The 27,430-nt window shown below is 35.9% G+C and overlaps 2 pseudogenes; one reads left to right on the top strand and one right to left on the bottom strand.

Annotated features, from left to right (window-relative positions):
• Positions 1-7,336: 7,336 nt before the first annotated feature.
• On the bottom strand, positions 7,337-13,418 carry LOC114718004 (G-type lectin S-receptor-like serine/threonine-protein kinase At1g11410; annotated as a pseudogene).
• A 10,172-nt stretch (positions 13,419-23,590) lies between these two features.
• LOC114718003 (G-type lectin S-receptor-like serine/threonine-protein kinase At4g27290) lies at positions 23,591-27,137 on the top strand (annotated as a pseudogene).
• The last annotated feature ends 293 nt before the right edge of the window (positions 27,138-27,430 follow it).

Here is a 27,430-nt window from a genome sequence, read left to right as displayed (position 1 = left end):
AAAATAGGTATCAAATCAGATGTTACAGCTACCACATACCTTGATCTTGAAGCTTGAACTTATGTGGACTTTCTCTCACTAGAAATAGCTCTTTCTCTCTCTAGATGCAAGAGCGGCAGAGTTTTCCCTATAGATCCTTGATTGGCCAAAATATGAAGGGGAGGGAGTGCCTATTTATAGCCAAAAATTTGGCTTGAATAGACCAAAATACCCTTGGTGGCTAATAGAAAGGGTAAGGGCAATTTTGGAACTTCAATTTGACTTTTACATCATCATTACATCATCTTCTTGCATCATGCTTACCTCATCCTTCTAGAAGATGCCAAGTGTCATAAAAGTAGTGGAGGAGATGAGAGATTAGATCCTAACTGTTGGATCAAACTTGATTCCTCTGAATTTACTTGGCCCACGTTTCTCCGGATTTCTTTATAGCCTTCCGGAGCTCAAAAAATTCTTCTGTCTACTCAATAAATTCCCTTTAATTCTAAAGAGTATGTATGAATTTTCTTAGGCCATAACACTTCCTTTAAGCCTTGCGTAAAAATGTATTTACCAAAATGCCCTTTTATCAGCAAAACTGGCTCTTTGATTTATTAAAGCCACCCCATTGGCCTTTTGGTTGCAGAACTAATTTTATAAATTAGTACAACCTTTCAACCATTTAACTAGATTTTTGTATACATTTGTAAGGTCTCTTGCTATTTTAAATAATTACCTCAAATGACATGCTTTTTACTAGCTACAACCTCATGAATTCCATTTAAGCTGCCTCAAGGGTATTTTCGTCTTTCTTTTCACAAAAGAGCCTTAGAATATTATTTCCCGTTTTCTAGGATTTTCTTGGAAATTCTCTGCATACTCTTCCATTTTTACCCCTATTGGTCATAACTTTCTGAATTTATGGTTTATTCCCTGCTTGGACTTAACTTCATAAAATCCTCTCTTTGAGGTTTCTAACTTAACCTTTAGCCTATATCTAGCCTCTTTCTCTCTCTGGGCCTTCGAGACTTTACTGGAGCCTCTAACTTTAATTACATTTTAGCCCCTTAAAACTTTCACTTTGCAGTTTAGTCCCTAAAATTGCTTTGACTTCCTTTTTCATCTTTGGGACTTCTGCTCAAAAGGGGTCTAGTAGCCTATCCAATTCTGGCTATTTCCAATCTTCTAGGCCTAAACGTTTGGATGTTACATTGGTAGCTAGGTTAGGGACATAAAACATTTGTGTAGCCTAAGAAGCCAAAATGAATGGCTCTTCCTTGTATCCTTCCTTATTCAAATTCAATTGGATGAACCCTAAGTCATTAATCCTCAATGCATTATTATTATCCACCCACATACCAAAACTCTGAATTCAATGTGATCCAACTCCCAAATATCCTCAATCACTCCAAAGTATGACATATATGCATAGATAGGATTTTTATCTTTGGTACTCAATATATGCATAGTATTAGCTACAAGAGTTACCCCACTATTTTACTGTTTACTCCGATCATCATGCTCTTTAGTATAGAAAGTAAATCCATTGATAGGATAGCTTGTGAAAAAAATCACATGTTTGCTTAGTCTATCTGCCAACAACTTTAATTTTTTTGAAACAGAATTAGGATCACTATTATACTTGTCATATACCTACTCTCTCAACCATGCTGTAAATTGTTTATTGTGTGTTTTGGTGTACCAACTTTTAAGTTTATTGGGATTATCCCTCTTTAGCTCATCAATATGCTCATCCACATAGTCCTCAATCTCTTTAGAGTAGTGCAATACATATAGATGTGCTTGCTCCCACTGTTGGTTTAAAATAGTTACAACTTTCTTTCCTATAATCCCTTCTCCATCTGTCCTTCCCTCATGACGAGACATTAGAACCCTAATATCACTTGCATTTTTTAAGTAATGGGTACAAAATTCAGTGGCCTCTTCACAAATATATCGTTCTACGATACAAACCTCTAGTTAACTTCGATTTTTCACATACCCTTTCAATATTTTCATGTAACGCTCAACTGGGTACATCCATCTTAAATACACTAGGCCACTCAGTTGGATCTCTCTAACTAAGTGGACTGTTAAAGGATCATTATGTCAAAAGAGGCAGGAGGAAAATACATTTCAAGTTCGCATAATGTAACTATGATTTAGGTTTGCAATCTTGGCAATTTACTGGGATTAATCACTTTGCTGCAAAGAGACTTAAAGAAGAAACATAACTTCGTGATTGTAACTCGCACCTTATCAGGTAAAATAGCCCGTATTACCACTGGAATAAAGTTTTCCATTAAGATATGGTAGCCATGAGATTTTAAACCTTTTAACTTCAAATCCTTCATTGAAACAAGGTAACTAATGTTAGGAGAGTAACCTTTCGGTACTTTTACTGAAACAAGAAACTCACAAAAGCTACTTTTCTCTTTTCTAGAAAGTGTGTGAGCTGTCGGACGAAGAAATGTACGAGTTCCCTTATCCTCTGGTGCCAATTCCTCCCTTATCCCCATTTCAACCAGTCTAGCCTGGCATTCATACCATCTTTAGTCTTCTCGGGAATATAGAGTAATGTGCCAAACATATTTTCACATACGTTTTTCTCAATATGCATAGCATCAAGAAAATGTCTCATATTCAAGGTTATCTAATACGGCAGTATAAAGAAAATAGACCTCTTCTTTTACCCACTTGTCCCAACATGCTTTGCAAAAGGTTTTCCAAATTCACAATCTATATCTTTCACCTTTTGAAATACATCCTTCCCAATCAACGATATAGGTGCCTTACCTTCTTCTAAATTCCCATTGAAATTTTTTTGAATCGCCGGTAAGGATGATCACGATGCAACCATCTACGATGTCCCATATATGAATTTTTCATTCCATGCTTCAACTTTATGGAATCTGTGCTCTCTTCACAAATGGGACAACCAAGTTGCCCTTTAATGCTATACCCTGAGAGATTGCCATGTACAGGAAAGTTATTAATTGTGCCAAATAACATAGCTCTCAACTTGAATGTTTCTTCCTTATATGCATCATATACATCAACTCCATTCTCCCACAATACTTTTAAGTTTTCAGTTAATGGAGCTAGATATATATCTATGTCATTTCTCAGTTGCTTTGGCCCAGAGATTATCATAGACATCATTGAATACTTGTGTTTTATGCATAGCCATAGAGGAAGGTTATATATAAACAAAATCACTGGCCATGTGCTATGGGTGCTGCTTTGCATCCCATAAGGGTTCATCCCGTCAATGACTAATGCAAGGCGTAGATTTCTATCTTCTTCCCTGAATTCAGAATACTCAATATCAAACTTCTTCCATTTTGGAGAATCAGCAAGATGGCGAAGCATGCCATCTTTAACCCTTTCATCTGCATGACACCTTAAATTTCTCGCATTTTCTACATTACTATACAAACGTTTGAATCTTGGCACAATGGGAAAATATCATAATGCCTTCTTCGGGCTCCTCCCATTCTCTTGGTAGTACTATGCATTACACTTAGGACACTTAGTAACTTATACTCCGTCCTAAACAAAATACAATCATTGGGGCCAGCATGTATCTTCTCATAGCTGAGGCTGAGAGAGCGCAACACTTGCTTTGTGTCATACGTTTTGCTTGGAAGCTTGTTTTCTTTCAATAGAATTTGTTTAACGAGCAACAGCAATTCTGTGAAGCTTGTGTCGCTCCACCCATTTCTTGTTTTCAGATTATACAGTTTCAACACTACAGACAATTTTGTGAAATCAGTACAACCTTCATATAGAGGTGTCTCAGCATCACACTTCAATCTATCAAACATTTCAAGATAATTGTCAAGTTCCTGTTCAATTGCATTTTTCATCTCCTCAAGACGGTTTGCTTCACATGTACTCATGTCAAGATTAGATGATCCACAGCTTTCACTATGCCCTCGACTACTATTATTCGCATCTCTTGTCTCTCCGTGCTTTGTCCAACACTTGTAACTTTTATCAATTCCATTGATAATTAAGTGGTTTTCACAATCGGATGGTGAAAACCCATTTTAGAAGGCAATACTTAAGACAAGGGCAAATAATCATGTTGCGATCATCAGCGTGCTCAATCGCAAACTTAATAAAATCTTTTACCCCATCCCAATATTCCTTTGATAGACGATTGGTAGACATCCATTCCTTGTCCATGGTCCTCGACTAAGATGAATCATTTAGAGGAAAATGTGATCAGCGACTCAAAAATATTGTGAGAATTAAACAAAAATAAGAAGTCAACACATGAGGCACTATTGATGACATTTATCCCTCTTTAACTCTACTTTTTAACAACTAGTAATTCTAGTTGTTAACAACTAGTAATTCAACAAAAATTCACTTTCACTTCAGTTTGAAAAATATTCTATTACTACTGATGTACTATTCCATTTGGAAAAAATTTGGCCATATAATGGTTTATAACTTAGCATTCCCCAAGCTTTATGCCTTCTATTTAACTTCAAATGAAGTATTAATTAAGCAGAAAACCAGCAGTTAGTCAATTTCAATTATAGAAACAAAAATTAAAACATTAGCTATTTTGATAATTTACCAAACAATTTATGTCTAAAACAGAAATTGAAAAGACCCTAAACACAAAAACTAATCAAAATGCGAAAAAACCCATTCGGCCGAACAGAAAAACCCATTTTCTGCATGTGCATTGTGAACGGTCCTAACATCATCCTATCATCCTCTTTCAACTACAATCATTTCAAAGGAAGCACTAAAGGAAATAAGGGGAGCGAGTGATAAAGGAGGACCAACCTGAAGCTGTCAAATCTGGAGAACAATGCGCGATAACGATGATACAAGAGGACGCCGCAGTGATGAAAGAGGACACAGAGAGGGACAATGATGGAGGATGATCAACAAAAATAAAAGGGAAGGGCCAAAAATGAGGTGGGTATGGCAATTTAGAGGGTTTGAGGTAGAAGGGGGCACTAGAAATTTTGAACTGGGCAGAGCAAAATGAACAGAGAAGGTCGTTTTAAAAGATAATACTTGACGGTTTTTCTTAATAACCGTCAAGTATCTTAGAACAATATTTTATGGTTATAATTGAAAACCATCAAGTATTATAAAACTTGACGGTTTAAGGAGAAACTGTTACGTTTATCTTAAAAATACTTGACGGTTATAATATAACCGTCAAGTATTGTGGAAGAAAAGTTGACGGTTTTTAAAAAAACCATCAAGTATTCTCTTATGAAACTTGATGGTTCCTATTAAAACCGTCAAGTTTTCTCTTGGGATACTATATTTGACGATTTGTTGTTATAACCGTTTAGCGTCAAGTATTCCTCACTCTGTAGTAGTGGATTGATCGATTAAGTGATCGATAAAATATTATTTGAAAAACTTAGTTTAAGAAGTCAGGGAAAAAGCTTGATCGATCACGTTATGTGAAAACAGAAGTTTCAAAAGTTTGAGTGATCGATCATTTTATCGATAATTCAATGATCGGTTAGGTGATCCAAAAATGACTTAAAAGAGTTTAGTGCAATGAGATGGTAATGATCGATGATTTGATTGATGAAGGAATGATCAATCAATTGATTGATTAAGGAACCTAACAACACACTTAAATAGAACAATAATATTGATAAATCAGTAAATTAATATGCATTGTTGGAACAAGTTATCGATTAAACTATGATCGATAAAGTGATAGATAAATTGTGAATAAAACAGAATACAAAGTGAGTATGAAGACTTTACCACTTATCTGTGTTCTTATTAATAACTCATTGATCGATCAAGTGATCAATAAATACCTATCAAATTTATATGACTTTATCTGACAGTTGATCAAACAACTAATTATCGATCAAGTGATCGATGACAATCTTTCACACTCACAGTGTTAACCTTGATCGATAAATTGATCGATCAATATATAAAATCATATTTATCTAGCAAGTTATCGATTAACTTTGCTACTAAGTTTCCTTTATACAAAGACATTTTATATGTCATGTGATCGATTAACCTTTGATCGATCAAGTAATCGATCAACATACTAAACCAGAATATACTTGGTTTGTTATCATCAAGACCTTAAATCTAACAGTTAACCTCCTAAGTTTAGTAGTAGAAGTACCACCAAACTTATCTTTCAATGCCATCCACATAGCTTGTGCAGTTTTGTGCCTCTCAAATTCGCATATTATGTCGTTAGCCATTGCACTCAGAAGTGTGATTCTTGGTATGCTGTTTTTCTTCTTCCAAACTTGGTAAGCCTCTTGGTCTCTCCTATGTTGGGCCGTATTCCCAGCTTTAGCTTTGACCATTGCAGTGGTTAAAGCTTCAACAGCATCTTGTTCCTCCAAGATGTATTGGACCTTTCAGTGCCATATGTCCCAGTTGCCCCTGTTAAGCTTTTCCCCTTTATTAAGCTCAGCAATAATGTTCTCGATTGCCATTTTCAATTCTGTGACAAATTTATCCCACATTATTTTACATTCTCTGTAAAAGAGAGACATGCCATAAAACATTTCAGTTATATAGCACAACGAAGTATACAATGTCATGTACTTATATTATCGTGGATTAGAAAGTAATGATACTACAAGATCCATGATCAAGAGCATATGTTTGTGCCTCCCATCACACAGATACAAGCAATAATAACTATGTTCAATCAAGAATTCTATATAAGCACTTCAGAAAAATTGTGACTCTTGGAAGTCTTATCTTTTAAAAGCTCCCACTTATAAAAGGCATACATATTATTCACAAATAATCATTTAACCATAATTTAAGTAATTTTATTAAATAAAATAAGACATTTAGTCAGTTTTACAATGCATGAACTCAAAAGCTTAACATAATAAACATTAATAAAGCAAATACAAACATTATATCATTTAATATGATCACAATAATAATCAAGCATTGCGTGCCTGAGTTTTCTAAGTTTGCTTGATTTGGTCATAAAGGAGGAAACTAATTCTATAGACCAAATCCAATAAGATTTCCTTATAGGTTTGCCTTTAGGTCCGCCTCTAACCCTTATTGCTCTTATGCATTCCATTATGACTTTACGATAGAATTTGATATTCTTCTTATCAGTCATGTATTGGATGTAACTAGCAAACACGCCATTGATGCCTTTTATCTTTGTCAGTTTGGCCGCATCTCTTTCAGCTATAGTCATAGCTAAAACAGGGGTACATGGTTGATTCACCTCTTCTCCTTTCTCAACTTCAGTTTTATTGAGAAGACCAAGTAAATCTTTAAAGACCAAATGAGGTTTGTCACGGAGGGGTTCATTGGGGAAAGTTTCCAACTCAGATTTGGAATCTTCATAGACCACTTAAGGTTCCTCAAGTAGTTGTTCTTCCATTAACTCCTCCAGGTCTTCTTCAGGATCCTCTTCAAGGTCCTTCTCAAGTTCATCCAAGAATATGAGCTTTAATGAATCATATTTAGTAATTTTAGTGCTGCTTGAATCCCTTTGGCTCATTTTTGCCTGGGAATTTAATAACATAAATTATTAGAGGTATTTCAAAATTTTTAACCACATAAAAATACCAAAAATACACTGAAATACTCAAAAAAATAGATTCAAAATTGCCCCAAAAATAAGCAAATTATATACCATAATGAAGCTCATGAAGTTAGGGATTTTTAAAGACAAATCACACCTAAAACAGAGATCCCACGCACCTACATGTGCCCCAAGAAGAATAAAAATAGAGAAAATGAATAAAAAATTTTGAATCTCAATGACACTATCGACACATGAACGCCACGCGCTGCCATGCAGACCGCCTCCGGCAACACGCGCTGTGCTAGTGGCCTCCATATGCCACGACCTTTCAAACAGCGGTGCCCACGTGTCCAACTGGAGTGCCATGTGGCGGCACGAGCCACGTGGCATTTCTGTCTCCTTTTCTTTTTTTTAAATAAACTTAATTTTTTGTTTTTTTATAGTTAGACCATTTTTTTTATGGGCTCAGTCCAGACTACTTTGGCCCAACCAAATCCTATCCCTTTTTTTTTAAGAAAAGGTTTTTTTTTTTAAAGGATTTGGACTAGTTGGGCTAGGTCTAGTTCTCTGGGCCAACCGATGCCTCCCTCTCCCCTTCCTTTTCTTTTATAATGTTTTTTTCTGGTAGTATTCAAAACGACGCCATTTTGATCACTATTCACCTCCTTTAACCTCCAGCTGGGTCAACCCGACTCGGCGAGAGTGATGGGTCGGGTATGACGGACACGTCAGACCCAGAATCTTCTCTCCTTCATAACTCTGATATTCGACTCTAAATTTTACTTTTTATTGTTTTCTTTGTTTTTTTGTTCTCTACAGAATAGGATAGGTTTTGAGGCCTAAAAACTTGATTTTAAGCATACCCAAAAATGAAAAACAAAAATACCAAAAACAAAAGTCATGTCAAACGAATTTCATGGAGGCAGAGAAACAATCCAGTATTTCTACTTACAAAAATAAGTCAGATATTAATCATACTGAAAAATAAATGAAAATATTTGCATAATATATTGAAGCAAATCACAGAATGCACAATGACTCAAGAAAATAAGCATTGAAGCAGCATAAAAAAAAAAGAAGAACATAGGTCTCTGGAAAAAACGCAGCCTACAGAATAACGTTGCTCTGATGCCACATACCTAGAGTGTATAACAATGTCAGATAGCCACGTGGAGGTCGAGTCACGATGATAGAGTCGAATCTATGGTCTCACAGCAAATGCATACTAAAGAGGAAAAACAGAGTAGAGGGAGGAGGAGTTGTTTAGTGTTTCTAGTTTTTTCTTCTTCTACTGATGATTAATAACCAACCCCCCATATACTGTTCGGCTATAACCGTTCCCTCCTATCTCAAATTACAATTTTAAATCAAAAGGGGAAAATTGCAATTCCCGACCCAGATGGTCTGTTATTTACACCAGAACCCAAAATTAATGGGTTTGGGTCAAATCCACCAAGAGTGGACCGGCCCATTTTCCTACAAAGATGATCATTGCTTTTATATTATTTGAGTCGAATCAAGATTTGTGAGAATATTGAGTGAGTTTCTTTATTGTCCATGCAAAGGTGAGTGGTTTGCGCGAATAGTTTACTTTTTGTGTTAGCAAGTTACATATTGTTAATGGTTAAACACAACTTCAACTTTGACATTCTAGATTTATGTTAACATGCAAAGCTTAATAGTTTGATGCGTTTGACAAGTACAAATTGGAGTGAGATGATAATTTTCTCACTACTATGTTATTTTTTACAATACATATACACTTGCATAATTTGTGCACCAAGGCAAACAAGTAGGATTCTTGGCTCTATCTTTAGCATTAGCAATAGCTTTGCATTTTAATTATAATTCATTGTTTGGTCTTCTCAAATACAATCAATCAAGGTGAAAAACACAGCACCATAAGAAATATTTCCTTTATATCTACTAATTCATGATCATCGAGCATTGATTATAGTAGTTGTAACATTGTTTATCGAAGGATCTCCAGATGTTGAAGATTATGAGTGCTCTATGTTAAAATTAAATACGAAAGTAGGTTTTCCAAGTGAGGGAAGGGTTACGTAATTGCCAAGCATGAAAATGACTTCCAACATAGATGGCCTATAGAAGGTATTTTCTTGCACACATAATAGCCCAATTTGTATACACCTTGGGGCTACATCAAGAGGATAAGATTCACAAAGTGTTGAACCCATTATTTCCAAGGCTTTTCATTCTCTCCATAAGTCCCACACCTACAAATTAATGCAACCGCTGTTATTATAAAGGAAAAAGTGGCTTTAAGATGCCAACGTAGTTTTCAATACTTTGAAGGTCAGGTACTAAAGGAGATGGAAACAAAGCCAATGAAAATGCTTAAATGTCATCCTTATAGGTTTCTTTTAGTCTTATCTGTCTAATTAAATTTATGGATGCTCTTTCTTTGAGGCTATCTGTATTTCTCTTTCCACTAATAATCTCTAACAATAGAATACCAAAGCTAAAAACATCAGACTTCGTTGAATATTACCCTACCATTGCATATTCTAGAAACATATAACCACTGCAATAAGAAAAATTATTATAATATAAGATTGTTGTGAAACTCAATAAATGGTGTTATTTTAGGTGATGTGCAAAAGTCTTATTCTTATTATGTTCCAACAATTCGTCTACTTCTTGCTTGGATTTGACCTTCTCTAAATATTCTGGCCATACCAAAATCAGAAATTTTTGGATTCATTGTAGGATCTAGGAGGACATTGCTAGCTTTAAGGTCTCTATGTATTATTTTCAGCCTTGAATCTTGATGAAGATAGAGACTGCCTTGAGCTATTCAAAATATATTATTAAAACATGTTTCCCAATTTAATGATGTTCTTTGATTCTTATCTGCAATGAAATATAAGTCCTTATTAACTTTGAAAGTGATGGGGGACTAATCTAGGTATATCAATATGACAGAAATATAAGTATGATAATAGGAACTAAAGACTATAAATGAAATGACATTTTTATGCATCTAATCTTATCTAGCTTCCAAGAACCCCATCGCAGTTACATACAACTCTTATATATCATTGTGAAAATAGTTAGTATGTAAGGTGGCTCAATACTTGTTGGCTAGAGATGAAAGCTAATTATGTCTTCGATACATGTCGAACTTGTTCTGGCTCCAAGAATTTGCTTAGATTGAGAAAAATATGCTGTGAAAAATCACATGTAAACTCCTAATTTGATGAATTGACTAATTAAGTGTACAATTATTTTTTTAGTTCTCTAATTTATTGAGCTATAAAAGCAACATCAGTTTAGAGAAAAAGGAGGAGAATAGTAAAACATACCAAAGAGAAAAAAGTCCAAGCTTTTGTTGGGGAGGTACTCATACATCAACATCCTTTCTTTCTTATGAATGCCATAACCAAGCAGTTTCACAAGATTCCTGTGTTGTAGTTTGGCAATTAGTTTAATTTCGTTCTTGAACTCTTGAGTCCCTTGTCCAGAACCTTGGGATAACCTTTTCACTGCTATCTCTTGTCCATTAACTAATATGCCCTGAAATATCAAAGCATTTATATTATACTAATTTGAGCCGAGTTGTACTAATTTGTGCAAGAAAATCTGCCACAGACTAACTTCACATTACCAATTGCATCACAAGAGAATTCTTAAATATTTTGCTTACCTTGTATACAGAACCAAATCCACCTTGCCCTAATTGATTCTCATTAGAGAAATTGTTTGTTGCAGTCATTATGGTTTTGATGCTGAAAAATGTTAAGCTTGCTTGAGCCCTATTTTCTCCATCCTCCTCTTTTATTGGGGAATTTAATTTTAATTCTCCTTCAGCTATTTCATGTAGAATTAGCACAAATAAAGAGGGTAAAATAGCTTAAAACATTTACACAAGTCATATTAAGAGAAGAGAAAAATAAACATTGAAAACCCATTACCAAACAGTGGAAGAAAAATCAAGATCAATGTTTCAAGAATTGGATTAGGTCACTGAACCAGAATAAGCTTTTTTATACTCTGTTTTCACCATGCTTCTCTAGCAATTTTGTTAGTTTAGCTAACGAATGACATTAAAATTTTGGGTTTTGAGCACATAGAAATTTCCATATACCCTTAACAAATGCAACTTTACTTATGTAAGAACCAAAGGTAAAAGTAAATAAAGAAGGAAGAAGAAGAAGACAGAAATAGAAATAGAAATAGAAGTAGAATTCTGTAGTGTATTATATAATCAGAACCTAACTCTATTATGGAATAAAGCCAAGGAAAATCTCCATTTGATTTCAATAATACTTTCCTCCATCCCCAAGGGCATTACGTACTCTGTAATGTTAAGCGAAAGAACATCCAAAGTGGAGATATTAAGGAAGCAAGAAATGAAATGAAATGAAACACGCACCTTTTCTTCTTCTATTCTAAAAGCAGTACACAAACAAGGCAATAAGAGTAAGCAAAGTGACACAAGCTGTTGCGATCCCTACTATCCCCGACTTGGCAAGTGCTCTTTTTGACTTCCTAGCATATTTTGCTGATAAAAGTAGGAAGAAAGAAGTCTTAAAGACAAAGAGAAAGAAAATGCTCATTGAAGAAAAACAAAGAAAAGGATTGCAATTACCAAGTTCAATAGCTTCAACACAAACAAACAAATCATAGCCTTCTTGACTTAAGATCTGTGTGTCCATCAAAGTACCATACCATGTCAAGCTTCCACTTCTACCATTTGTCACATCTGCAGCTGCATAGGCATTACAAGAACAGTTTCTCAAGCACTCATGTTCACATTCTTCCAAACTCGTCTTCATATTTGCATTTGCCACAGAGGTATCAGGAATATTAACACTTTCTACTCTAACAAAGCCCTTTCCATTCCCACATAAGGATGGCCCTTTCTTCCTTACACAACCCTCTATTGCATCGCCATGTTGATACCAGTTTGTTGGGTTTCTAGGTTCAAACCCAGCTAGGCAAGAACACTCGAAATTTGTATAGTTAAGAGGGTCACAGTTGCTGTTGGCACCACATGATCCATAGTTGTCACAATCTACTTCTGGAGCAGACCAAAATCGATTCCATTGTTGCTTATCATAATACCATAGCAATGTTTGAAAGAATCCAAACTAAAGAGCAACCACCCGCATAATGATTTTCTTGTCAAAAGCGTAAAATATAAATCCAACCTCATTATCATTGTTTGTGACATTGATGCTATAATTAGTGGTTGTAGCCTCTTTCATAAATGGGATACCCACAAATATTTCGCCATTGTAGGATCTTGCTCACCACACTGGAGTATTCTTCTTGTACACAAACATCTGAGTTTTCCTACTAGTATTGAACCTCACAGAGAAGCTTCGAGTTCCAGGATCATCATGTGTCTTCCCAACCAGCAAGAACCAGTTTTTTTGTTGACTCCCAATTTGGCATATAAAAGCAAGGTATCAGTGGGATGATGAAAACTCTGCCAGATAACAGTTTTCGAGTGATTCTGAATCAAAACAGGGTTACCTAAATCTGTGAGCTGAGCCATGACTGTTGTGTGCGGGACAATGATAGAAACATTCGCAGACCAAATGGGCAAGTTAGAGTAGTTGTTATGGATAATTAGATTTCCATCTGAATTGATGGACAGAACTCCCAAGGTGTCATTCATGGGATCATCTCTGTTAGCCACCCAAGCAACAGTTTTCTCTAGCAAATTGTAGTACTAAATTCCTATTTATCGATAGTTTGATTTTCTAGGATTGAAGAACCCGAGAGCAAACTTGTTTTCTTTGGAAATCAGAAGCTCACCATCGCTTATAGGATTGTCAATGGTTCTGATGTCAGAAGCAGCATAAAACAAGAAGCAGTGATGGATTATAACAGAAAAAATAACCATCCCATTTGCTATCTTTATTATCTAGTGACTTGTCCCATACTAGATTTCGGTTCAAAGAAGTAATCGCAGGAAGTAATCATTTTTGCAGACATAAAATCATTTTTGCACCTAGTGATGATTAAAAAGTTGGCTTTGTATTAAGATATGGAAGCAAGCAAGAAACAATTGTAACACCCAGTATTTTGCGTTCGTGCGCACATAGAATATGAAGAAGTGGATAAGTTAGAACAATCTATCATTTAGCAGAAAATGCTTTGCGAGTGATGCCAGACGTTTCTTGCTGGGACATGACAACTTCAAGCCAATAGACTTTTAAGCTGTAAGGTCACAGGCTCACAGCTACTGGAAGAATAACTAGAAATTGGGATCTCTTGAACGGTTTTTTCATCTTTTAAGTCTGCCACCAAAGTGAAAGGTTCAGTTTTCTGATATGAAGTCTAATAAAACTGCTTTGAGTTCAACGTGGGCAGATCAGATTAGAGGCAGAGAAAACGTGTTCTTTTAAACTTTCTCTCCATATCCATTGAATATGTTCTTCTCAAAAGTTCTGCCCATATTTTGTCTTGTAAATCTTGAACAAGTGATCCCGAAACTTATAGATGTCAAGTTCTCATACACCTACGTTTCACAGTAAGCCAACTCCAGAACAGCTAGGCAAATTTAAGTTTTACATAATTTGCTGAATGTTAATTGAATCATATTTACATTGGGTGCTCCCTGAATAAAAATACATCCAATAATCCCAATCTGGATCCTTCGTTCCCGAACTTGTCTTTTAGTGTAATCAGCGTTCCAATCATAAAAAGTTATCACGTCAAATCTTTTCTTTTTACTTAATCATTCTTTTACCATCTGGACCTTGGTTTATAGAATATTTGGACAGAGCACACTGCTCTGTCTTTTTAACCCTCATCCAATATCTTTTCTTAGGCTAGATTTATTTTATTTGGCACTGGCATTGGTGATAAAAACTTTTCAATAGATTTCAAAGTATTCTTGTCCGAATAGTGTGAGGTGGTAAGTTACTGGATATGCATTTCCTCACTCAAAAAAGACAAATGAGGACTCCCGTTTGAAATGCTCTGATTTGTCTTTGAAGGGCTAATATGAACTTTTTATTTCTATGTTACTTCGGTGATTTCAGACGCGCAACAGGTTCATGGGTTTCTACGAAACTTCAAGAAAGAGAAGAAAAGAGAAAAATGCTCAATATGGGGCATAATCATGTATACGGATCTTACCCTTGTTCATGCAGGAATGATAATTCGTGAAAATTTATGTAAGCAGTTATTCTCAATGTACTTGGTGATTTCTTGGCCGAAAGAAAAATTAAAAAAAAAATGCACTGGTGATTAGTAGCAAGTGAATCTTCTCTAACACATAGTGATATATTCATATGGGCAGAGCGATCGAAAGGAATACTCTGATTTCATTGATCAATGCAGGATACAATTTATTCACTAAAGTCCATTAAGTTTTGACGGTATTATATCAATATCATCTCTCAATATATAACAAGACATACTATTTATGACCCTTTGTAATTCATTTCTCAAATTTCTGAAAAAAAATAAAATTGTCTTGTGAACAATAGAAATAATGGTAACCACAAAAAAATGAATGGTTAGAGATCAATAAGTAGTTGTGCCAACATAATCACACTCGAAGAGCATTTTTCTTTGGTTAGCCAAACAGTGTTGTGCCTATTAAAGATCAGAAGAGCCAAGATATTCTGTGTTGGCACTACTCAGATGATTGGTAATCAAATATGAGAATTTAAAATTTGATTTTGAGTCTCAAAACATTTGAATTTGAGCTAAGCAATAGGTTCAAGTTTTTCGTTAGGTAAAAAGCCTTATGAAGCAATCAAAATCTTCCAGCATAGCACTGATTCACGAGTAGTCATCTGCTGTTGAAATCTTCACGTGATGAAAGATATTAAAATATCATAGCACCAAAAAAAAAAGACATTAAAATATCATGATATTTACAGTTATGGTAAATGATTAAACAACTGTAAAGCATGAAATAAAAAAAGGTCAGCGGTAAGAAATTTCAAAGTTTAGTTCATTTTTTGCTCCTCCTTCTGTGCGTGTGAGTGCCTTCAATGTTCCTAGTCTTTCTCACCAACATCTTGTCAACAGAAAAGAAGGGTTTTATTGGTCTTGATGACCTATAGGCCTAAATTACGCGTTAGATGCTGATATGACAATAGTTTTAAGGTTATTCTGAACTAAAGTAACTATAAATTACTCATGTTTCAAGTGCATTAAATGGGCTAAGAAAAGCAACATATTTTATTTCCTTGAATTAAGGGCAAATTGCCAAATTATAATATTTATTGGCTCTTATAACCTAGAAGCCTTAAACTATATCCAAGATGCATGCAAGAGTGCATAAATGCATGAACGGAGTCCAATTTAATTTAATAGAACTAATCACAACTTTATTACCATGTGATAAGTCTCATTATTTGCATATATTTCTAGCCCTAAACTCATGCTTTTGCCGTCTATATTTGCATACTTTGGGCACAATTAGCTTCCATTGTGCATAAGAGTTGGTGAGAGGAATTGTGAGGTTTTACAGGTGTTTTACATGTTTTTGTATGATTTTATATGTGTGTACTTTTGATCCCTGCTTTGGTGTGAATTTCAGGGAGTTTCAGTTCTGTCTGGGGCACCACGGCGGATATGAGAAGGCGCCACGGCGGATTTCCAAGGGGACTCTCGGTAAAAGGCGCCGCGGCGGATGATCAGAGGCGCCACGGCGGATTGATGTTTACATGAAGCGCTGGATTACTAATCAAAACGGCACCGTACAGGCCAGGCGCCGCGGTATATTTCTTAGGAAGATTTCATCACTGCATTTCTGATCATACCTACGTCCCTGCCATCTACATCTTCATAAATCAGAAAATCAAATAAATATTAGATAATTAGAGTAATTCAATCAGAAAAAAATCAATCTCAGTTTTTACAATTAATTTGTGATTGGCTTTTAACTAAACTAAGTTCATGAGCAATTGACCTCCTTGTGATTCGACCTAGGGTTGAGCCACTGCACTTCTAAGCTTAATTCTAGTATTTTTGAGAGCCCATAACGACAAGGCTTATCAAATTGGCGCCGTTGCCGGGGGCACGGTTGCTCAGGAATTTTTGTTGGTTTAGTGTCAATTTTTACTTGTTTTTAGTTGCTATCTATCCATTTGGATTTGATTTTGGCCTGTGGGATTTTTATGGACATTTCTGAGCTTTGAGTTTATCTTTTCCACTAAGCTTGTTTGGTGAGTTGCTTCATTGTGGCTAGAATTTTGAGTTTTATACATCATCACTGTGCTGTCTTCTTTTCAAACAAACAGAGAAATAAAAAAAAAATTTACCTAAAGTTGGTTGCATTGTGCTTGCTGTACGTATACTTGCTTGAGCTGGGTATTAAAATTGTTTACTGCATGACCTGGTCAATTTGAAGTGCCGTGGATCCCTTTTCTATAAAATTCCCAAGTATGACCCTGAACTGTGAAGAACTTGCTGAATGAACTTCTACTAATTTCTGATTTGATGAGTTTTTGAATGTGTTTCTAACTGTGAAAATCTGATTTGGATCACTGGTTTGAAGATTTTTACTTGATTTGGCACTTGTGCGCTTATCTTTCTACTAAGGCTTGGATTTCATTATTTAAGTTGCAAGTTGATTTCCGACTAAAATTTTGTTTGGTTTGTTTTTTATTATTATTATTATTATTATTATTTTCTGCATTTCCTTCTTTGTTTTTACTGTTTTCCTGTATTAAAAAAAAAACAGAGAGAGAGAGTCAGAGTTAATTCTTACATTAGCCGTGGCACTTGTTTCTGTCTTCTTGTTGCATGAATTTTAAGAGGTGAACTGGGCACATTTTCTGATTCAATTGAGTCATGGATTGCTATTGGGATAATGAAAGACTCAATTCCTATTATTCTATGCCTAATAATGAATTCTCAAATTATGACCCAAGGTATAGGAACTCTCAAGAGGAAAAGGGGTATACATCAAACTATTCTCATTTGCAACATGAAAAGTTTTACTCAAAACCTCAAGAATCATTATATTGCTACTGCAATTCACCCTGGCATGAAAGGCAGAATTGTCCTCATAAGCCATAAGATTACCCTGACAACCCTATTGAGAATTTCCATGGAAACTCTGGTTGGATGAATGAGCTCTACTATGAACCTAGTCGTGAAGTCTCACATCAAAATTTGATATGGGGAGGAGGATTTGATCAAGCTTATTCTCAAGCTCTAGTTCACAGTGCTGATTCATCAGTAAAAAAGGAGGTGGCTAAGAATACTAAAATGGACACAAACCTAGGAGAAATGTCATCTAAGTCAGCTTATGAGAGCAACAATAAGTCAAAAATCTGTGAAGAAGCTTTATTAGCTGATATTGTGGGTCCTTCTGCGAAGATTCAGAACACTCTAGGAGCTAGAGATCACCTTGAACGTGATATGTTTATTGCTACATCATATGAAACTCTATCAAAGTCATGTGAGCAGACTTGTAAGCTTCAATCCAGTGAAATTATATCACTTCTCTTCATCCTAAATTATGAGGAGCGCATACATGCTTTAAAGGAAGTATTTGACCACTTGAAGGCACGACAACATCACTTGCTCAGTCAGCCAAAATTTGAGAACATAAGTGAAGAATTAAGTGAGCTCATGCCTCTCATTGGTAAACTCACAAATCATATAAGTTGGGAGGAATCGGATGGCATAAATAGAAACCCATGGTTCCAAATGCAATGTCCAAATGGTGAACAAGAATCTCAAGTAATTGATGCTATTGTGACAGAAGCTGAAGATAAGAAACTCTCTCAAATATCCAAGGGTATCTTAGATCACAAGCTGACCACTTGTTTAGAAAGCCAAAGCGGACACCATGACACTCCATTGCTGCAACACTGTGATAGCCTAAATACAGAATTTGGGGCTGTAACTGAAACTGGAAATAAAGATCCTCCTCAGCCACCTAAATTTGATATAGGATCTCACACAGCAAGTCAAGGGGAAGATGATCAAATATCATCACCACAGCTCAAACCAAGCCTTATTGAAGTCCTTGATGCTGATATAAGGATTGGAAGTGAAGAAAGTGTTAAAGTGGGAAATTCTGAAAATACCCAATCCCCATCGTTACATCAAGTTGAGGAATTAGGTGTAAATCTTGATTCACCATAGCATTTTGATAGTTCCCAAGAATGGGATGAAGGTGAATCACATGCTGAAAACCACCAACAACTCGTGGTGAAAGCTGCTGGAAGTGTTAGAGAATTCAAAGAATTAGTCACTGTCACTAAAATCAAGTATGAAATTGTTCAGCTAGACTTCACAACTGCAGAAACAAAATTCAGGCTTACATTTTCCGTGGATGATAGGACTTTGGGACCCCTTGAATTTCATGAGTTCATTCCACTCTTTAACTTGCAATCCTATTCTATGGTTAAGATTCAAGTGCCAATTCTCCTTGAATTTCAGAGACTTAAAGAGGCTAAGCAAGTGCAGGGTATTGTTAGTATTCCTAACCATTTTCAATTCATTAAAAATTTACATGCTACTGTTGCTGCATCTAAGTTAGGTGACACGGTCAAGGAACTGGATTTGCATTCTGAGAGCAATATAATCTTGGAGCAAGATGGAATACATGAGAGAGACCATTATGCATCTCTATTGGAATTGCACAATATCAAGTTTGAGAGTTTCCAAGCCATTTTAAGCAACAGAGAGCAAAATTCCGAATCTGGAATTCCTGAAACAGGGAAGATTTTAGAGTCATCTGAACTACAATTTGTTTTATTCATTAAGAAATTCTCCCATCTCCTTGATTTGAAATTTAATTCAATAGGATCTGTGAGTATTGCTTCTCTGTTGTGTTTGAACTTTACAGCTGGTGGAATCTTGTTTGAAAAATTCATAAATGCTCTTGGATTATCAAAAGAAATTCTTTCCTGTGATTTACCTCCAGACTTAAATATATATGACCAAGATATGATAAAATGTGGATTGATTGAATTTGATTCAATCTGTTTCATTTCTTCTCTTTTCCCTCCTTTATGTGAGAGTGATGTGTGTTGCATTAATTGCTTGATAGTTGATGGCTTCCTTTTCACCTCACATGCATTTTATTTTCATTTTTCTAGTTTATGTAGTGATCTTATTTCTTATTTTTCTAGTCTTGATGGCTTAGGGAAAGGCTTGTTTCATGATTTTTCAGGTTTGTACGAAGAGATAAACAATGCACAACCAGTTGGAATTGATGGAGCAGTGCAAATAGCATTTTCATCTGCCCAACATGAGGACTTCCAAGTTGTTTGCCCTATCGAAGAAGAAATGTCCAGATCTGCACATCATGAACAAAGGAGCCATTTTCCTGATTTGCCTGGCGTTAAATCTTCTTCTGCTTGTTATAATAGTCATAAGTGTGTGCATGAGTCTAATTTTCCAATTATTGACAAGAATCCCATGCATATAGAAGATATTGATTTGCTTGGGCATAATAGAGCTAGTTTTGAGAGCTTCATATTTTTACCATATGACATGCCTCATATTCAAATATCTTTCCATCCCATACTTTCATGTGACCTAACACCTGACATTAAAGGGTTGTGTGGTATTGAATATGATCCCTTTGAGTTTAGTGTTGACAGTCCTCCTAATCTGAGTGCTAGTCTTAGGCATATCCATGATTCTACTCATGAGATGCTCTCATATGTTTTACCACCAGATTTAGCTACACATAAGCATGATCAATTGAAGTTCATGATTTTTATTGATGCTGATCACAGTTCTTCCTTGCAGGAGTTCTATTTTGAAGGCTTTGCACAAAACCAATACACATACATTTTGGAGCCCCTCCCAATTGATCCGAAGCCCCCACCAAGGAAGAACCACTTAGGAGAACAAACTATACTGCTGAACTTTATGATTCTCATCCGAGATGAGAATTTTTGCTTCAAGAGCTTGAGAAGATTTCGTTACAAGGTTGTCCCTTTCCTTTTTTTACTTTCTTGAATTGCTTGTAAAATCATATTTTGGACTGGTTGTTTAGAATAAGTGTGGGGGAGGGGACTAACCCAATAGAAAAAGTAGTAGTTGACTGTTCAGAATAAGCTCCCTCTGTCTTGGTGATCCCATTTCTTGTCTCTTGCTATATTTTTTATATACATGGTTTATATCTTTAGTCTGTTTGCATTGAGGACAATGCAAGAGGTGAGTGTAGGGGAAGAATGCGGTTGCTGAATTGTCCTGTTTTGCTAAAACTCCCAATTCTTAAAAAAGAAAAATTCCAGCAAGCTTTTTCTGAAAATTCAAAGAGTAAATCGTGAGCTTTTGCTGTTTTCAATCCAATTGGCTTTGGTTTACACATTTTTGAAAGATTAAGCATGATTTCAAGGTTTGATGGTTGCAAATTAATTGGTCTTGGTCTGAAAATGAGTTCCATGACATGGGCTACTTTAATGCATTAAGGTTAGGAATGGTGCACAATTTAGGTTGGTGAGAATGAACTTAGAAAGCATAACCCTTGTTGGAAGGACTTTTGAGCCTCATTGCCATTCATTTCTTGCCGTGTATGTCTATCTAGTACTGATTACCTCTAGAACTTGTCTAAATTCTATTTTAAAGTCACATTTGCACATTGATGATTGGAAATGAAGGGGGCGTTCAATTCAATAACCCCATATCCTAAACACTCACCCTTCACACTTTAAACCTTGCTAGCCTTTCGAACCCTTCACATTTCTAAATTCATCATATTCTAACAAGGGCTACAAATGTAATTGCATTGAGACATTAATCTAATATGAACAATTGATTTTTGTGATTGAATATATCTGTGTAGATAAATCAATTGCTGTGCATGCATGCAACTTGGTGGATTTACTAACTATCCATTATAGGAAAGAACTTTTATGCATCCCTTGATCACATGACTTGTGAGAGCCAAGTAAAAAAAAAAAGCCAAGAAAAAAAACTCAGAAGAGGAAAACAAAAGGAAAAAAAAACAAGAAGAAGAAGAAGAAAAGAAAAATGTATAATAAGAGTGATGCTTGCTCATGTGAGAGATGGCAAAAGACTAAGTGAGAACTTGGGTACTTATGTTTCATGCTTTTGTTGTGTAATTCATGACATTGTGGATCAGATTAGGATTTCATGTGTGTCTAGTAGTTGTTATTTTGGGTTTCAAAATTAATGCATGTGCATGTGTGGCCTTGTTATTACACTCATCCATTCCATTTGGCTTTTCCAACATTACAGCCCTAAAAGACCCCCTGATTCATGAGTCTTTGTGCTACCAAGTGATGGAGATAGTAGAATTTTTACAAGCCTATGGTAGGAGTTAGGCTAGATGCATTTGAGTGAAATTGACCTAATTATAGTGAGATGAGTGAAACACTATACCCCTTGTGTGGCCTTCTATGTTTTATTCTCCAAAGTTAAATTGTGCACCCTAACTAGTCTCTCTCTATTGAAGTACTCAATGATTTGAACTGATTTGAAGATCTTGATTGATTTAATTGTACCTCTTGAATACCTGAGACTTGTTTAAATCCTTTCACTGTTTGCCTTGATTTTATTACTTGCTAGTGATTAATTCTTTGTCCCAGGAGTGCCAAAGCTTAAGTGTGGGGGAATTTGATAAACCCGTATTTTACTATGTTTAATATGTGATTATTTGGGGGTTTTATTATCTTTTATGAGTTAAATTGCACTAATTACTATCTATTTTTGGATATTTGGTATTACATCATTTTATGTGAATTATTACAGATTGATTGAAGATTTCAGAAATTAATATCCAAGGACCAAAGTAATGGCAGAATGGAATTTGTGACCAAAGAGGATCAGTAGATGCGGTGCGTTTTGATAAGGAGATTCAGATTTGGGGTTTAGTTCAATTCATTGAGGGAGGGCTTCGAACGGAGAGGACAACACTTAAGGAGGGGAGACTAACTTCAATGAGATTCACTTTACCATTCCGTCATTTTTGGACTGGCTCCGTCACCTTCCTCCACCCACACCGTCACTATTCTCCCATCCTCTCACGTCTCCACCTCTGAACCTCGCAATCACCGTCACTCTCACATCTCCACCATTACTTCATCTTCTTCCTTCGAGCTACTGCCATGGCGACTTGGGAGCGTCTCGGTGTAGTTTCTCTTCCATCCATGAGCAGCTAATCATTCAACCTTCCTGAGAGATATGATCAGACCAGAGTCATTGCGCCGACAGGGGAGTCTTTCTATGCTTTTGATCCATGGCTGAATATCTGGTTGTATTTCGACCATGTTTTAGGCTAGATTAGAGATTATGTTTCTAAAGATTATTTTGTATCCAGATTTGATTGTGTTGAACTTGACGGTGTATTCCTTAACTCGAGTAGATTTGATTGGATTCTAAAGTCAGGTCTGATTTTGGTTTGCAATTTAATCGAATGATTCACGGTAGTAATCGGTTGATTCTATCTTTGGAATTTTCAGTTTGTCCAATTAAATGCTGGTACATAATACTTTCTGAAATGCAATCATCTCCGTTATTTCATTCAAGGCTATGAAGGTCAGATTATATTTCTTAGGAAGATTTCATCACTGCATTTCTGATCATACCTACGTCCCTGCCATCTACATCTTCATAAATCAGAAAATCAAATAAATATTAGATAATTAGAGTAATTCAATCAGATAAAAAAATCAATCTCAGTTTTTACAATTAATTTGTGATTGGCATTTAACTAAACTAAGTTCATGAGCAATTGACCTCCTTGTGATTCGACCTAGGGTTGAGCCACTGCACTTCTAAGCTTAATTCTAGTATTTTTGAGAGCCGATAATGACAAGGCTTATCACCATGTTTTGCTAAAGTTTCATCCGTATTGTGTCTCACCTATTCCTTTGATTTTTCCCTCTCGTAACATTGGTGTTTTAGTCCATTCCATGTGTCTTTCAAAAAGTAGACGAGGCCCTCGAGTTATACCTGCTCCAACTGAAGACCTTTTTTCTCCTCGATCTTAACAAGTCCATTAAAATGCATGGAGCCGTCTGATAAAGCTTTTTGAAAAGAAACAATAAAAAAAGATGAGTTTTTCCTTTTAAGCAGAATGAAGGTTCAAGATTCTCATAGAGGAGACGAAGTCCTCTTCATCCTCTTCTTTCTGGCCACTTTCTCATGGAAGAAACAAAGTTCTCCTTCACCCTCTTCTTTCTTGCCACTTGTTTCTCTCTGATATCCTCGTTTCCAACAGTTTTGAAAGCAAAGGATTCCATAACTTCAGCGCAAACCATCACTAGTAGCCAGACACTAGTTCCTTCTGATGAAAAATTTGAACTTGGATTCTTCAGTCCTGGCAATTCCAGTTTAAAATATCTGGGAATATGGTACAAGTATATCCTAAAGCCTACTGTTATTTGGGTTGCAAACAGGGACAGTCCACTTGTGAATTCTACTGGCACTTTAACATTTAAAAATGATGGTAAGCTTGTCATTCTCAGTCATACAGGAAGTTAGGAAGTATTATATGGTCTGCAAACTCATCCAGATCGCCAAGAAAACTAGTAGCTCAGCTTCTAGATTCTGGAAATTTCGTCTTGAGAGACCTTGAGGATGAAAGCTTAGTGAGCTACAGATGGCAGAGTTTTGATTATCCATCTGACACATTTATTCCAGGAATGAGACTTGGTTGGAACTTCAAAACTGGCTTGAGCAGATACTTAACCCCTTGGAAAAGCCATGATGATCCTTCTTATGGAAAGTATACTTATAGTGTGGACCCACGTGGCCTTCCTCAACTTTTTCTCCTTCAAGGGAAGAAGAAGGTCTTCAGAAGTGGACCATGGTTTGCACAAACAACGCAAAGGTAACCCAGCTCTCATAGACAACCCAGTTTTCAAACATGTTTTTATTTTTAATTCTGATGAAGTGATTTTCACAGATGAAACTAAGGACAGTGTTACTTCAAGATTTGTACTTACTCAATCTGGTTTGATTCAGTACTTGTCATGGAGTGATCCTCGTTCTAGTTGGATCCCAGAACTTACAGTTCAAGGAGATCGTTGTGATGATTATGGCATTTGTGGTGCCTATGGAAGTTACACCATAGGAGAATCGCCAATTTGCAAGTGTTTGGATGGATTTGAGCCTAGGTTACCTCAAGATTGGCTAAAGCATGAGTGGTCAGATGGATGTGTTATGAAGAATTCTCATACGTGCAGTAATGGAGAGGGATTTAAGAAGCTTACAGGAGTAAAACTGCCAGATTCCGCAGACTTAACCATGAATTTTGAGAAGTGTGAAGCAAAGCGCTTGAAGTACTGTTCTTGTGTAGCTTATGCTAAACCTAAACTAGATATCAATACAACTAGCAAAGGATGCATTTCTTGGTTTGGGGTTTTGTTTGATATCAGAGAGGTTGCATATTATGGACAAGATCTCTACATTGGAGTTCCAGCTTCAGAACTAGGTAAGAAATTTGATGATATAGTCCTGAGCAGGGTTACAGATTCTATTGTTCTGCAATTTTTTGGGCCAAACGTTTGAACGTTAGATATTCATATTCTAATATACGTATATTGCTGTCACGTTTAAATGCTGCTTTCCCAAAAGAAAGAAACATATAATAATTATTGTAGCTGTATCAGTAAGTTCAGAAATCGTAGTATTGATATCATGGTTCATAATTAAGGGATGGAGGATGGGAGGTAAACTGTTTGTGTTTTCAGAAGGTTTTGAGCAATATTTTTGCATTTATTATGTTTATTTTTACTCACTTATCATTTTTTCCTTCTTTTTTTTTTTTGCCCTTTTTGGGAGCTGTAGAGACAGATATTCAACTGATACTTAACAGGCCTAGAAGTGAACTACCATCATTCAAGATTGACATTATTGAAGCAGCAACAAAGAAGTTCTCAGTCTGCAATAAGGTTGGAGAAGATGGATTTGGCCCTGTATACAAAGTAAATCACTACTTCTCTTGACTAATTATCTAACAATTAACACTTCTATTGATGACACGAAACTAAAGACTTGTTAGCAATGTAATGCATGTTTTGTAAAATGTGAATCTTCCACTGAATAGATTATTTCTGGAGGTAAGCCAGACTTTTACCATATCTGAATTTTATGCCGCCATATAAATGTAATTTAGCTCATTGAATTTTCAACAAATATTTTTGGTCTTGTTCTCTTATCACATCGCTTTACATAAAACTACTCTAACCTTTTACAGACTCTTTACAGGACGTATTATGATAAAGTCCATTAATAACTGCCAATAGTTCAATAGTCCCTATATTCCAAGTTCCTAGTTTATCAAATACATTCAAGTGTTCCCATTTCCCTTGTTAGAAAGAGCTGTTTTGTCTCTGTTTTCCTTCATGACATTGATCAAAGATAATACCTTGGATTTTAATACGGAAAATATTAGGGTAAACTTGCATCAGGGCAAGAAATAGCTGTGAAAAGACTCTTTGAAAGTTCAGGACAAGGCTTGCAAGAGTTCAAGAATGAGGTTGCTATGATATTGCTACTTCAGCATTGAAATCTTGTCAAACTTCTAGGTTGCTGTATTCATAAAGAAGAAAGAATGTTGATCTACAAGTACATGCCAAATTGAAGCTTAGACTCTCTACTATTTGGTTAGCCTCTTCAATATTCAACACTCACATCTACATATCAATGTACATGTTTTACTGAATCACTAAGATACTATCTAACATGTATACTATGTTGAAACAAATGAAACAAAGCGTTCAACACTCACTTGGCAAAAGAGACTGGATATTATTGTTGGGGTTGCTAGAGGAATCCTTTATCTTCATAGAGACTCGAGACTCAAAATAATTCATAGAGATTTGAAAGCCAGCAATGCTCTTTTAGATGGTGAAATGAATCCCAAAATTTCTGACTTTGGAATGGCGAGAATATTTGGTGGAGATCAAACTGAAGCAAAGACTAATAGAGTAGTTGGAACCTAGTATGCACAAAGAAAATTAACATAAATATTCAAAACAAATTCTTCCCCTTAATACCATAATTGGTAAAATCGGATTACCTTTTGCAATCAATGCAGTGGCTATATGCCACCTGAGTATGCAATAGATGGACACTTCTCATTCAAGTCAGACGTCTTCAGCTTTGGCGTTTTGCTGTTAGAGCTGTTGAGCGGCAAGAAAAATAAAGGATTTTTCCATCCAGATCACAAGCTGAATCTCCTTGGCCATGTAAGTAGAATTGTAAACCAATTTAGTACTTCAGAACAACCATTTTACCAGAAACAATGATTTATTTCCAACTGTATATGATATTTGATCTTGGCAGGATTTTGTAGTATCAATGCAGCACCTGAAACTGTGATGAAATATGTCAAGCATGGAAGCTTTGGACTGAAGAGAAGGCAATGGGGCTGATGCATCCATTACTTGAGAATCAGTTTCCTGCGTCAGAAGCTCTAAGGGGTATCCAAGTGGGACTTTTTTGCATTCAACAGAAGCCAGAGGACCAACCAACAATGTCGCAAGTGATTTTGATGTTAGACAGTGACAGTGTCTTTCTGCCACAACCTGGACGACCAGGAATGTATTCAGAGAGATGTTTCTCTGAGACAGATTCATCATCACTTGCAGGAATCAATTCTTGTTCCAATAACACAAGCATCCCTTACAGGAAGGTCGTTAAGCTTCTCTCTCTGGAAATGGCTTGTGAAACAAATATGCATTAGAATCGGCTTACTGACATAAAACTAAGCTTATGCTGAGAATCAAGCATTGTTGGAGGAAAATGTTTTGTACGATCAATGAGTGTTTGATCAATCAAACCATAATCAGTTTTCACTGATAATTCTCTATCATGTCAGAATAAACGCGCAAAAGTCATCCAAGAGTCTGTACCAAGATTCAGAGATTAGAAAGGGTTTGAGTAAAATAACGTAAGTGAATGAGTTTTTTACCTTTTTTTTTTTTAATAACAATTCTCATAGCACAAAACTGAACAGAATGGATCCCCTCCATTCAG

The sequence above is a fragment of the Neltuma alba genome, unplaced genomic scaffold, assembly GCF_004799145.2.
Source record: "Neltuma alba isolate B1F8T4 unplaced genomic scaffold, ASM479914v2 tig00011787_pilon, whole genome shotgun sequence".
NCBI classification, from domain to species: domain Eukaryota; kingdom Viridiplantae; phylum Streptophyta; class Magnoliopsida; order Fabales; family Fabaceae; genus Neltuma; species Neltuma alba.
The sequence above is the reverse complement of the archived record's forward strand: the minus strand, read 5'-3'. Positions and strand labels throughout refer to the sequence as shown.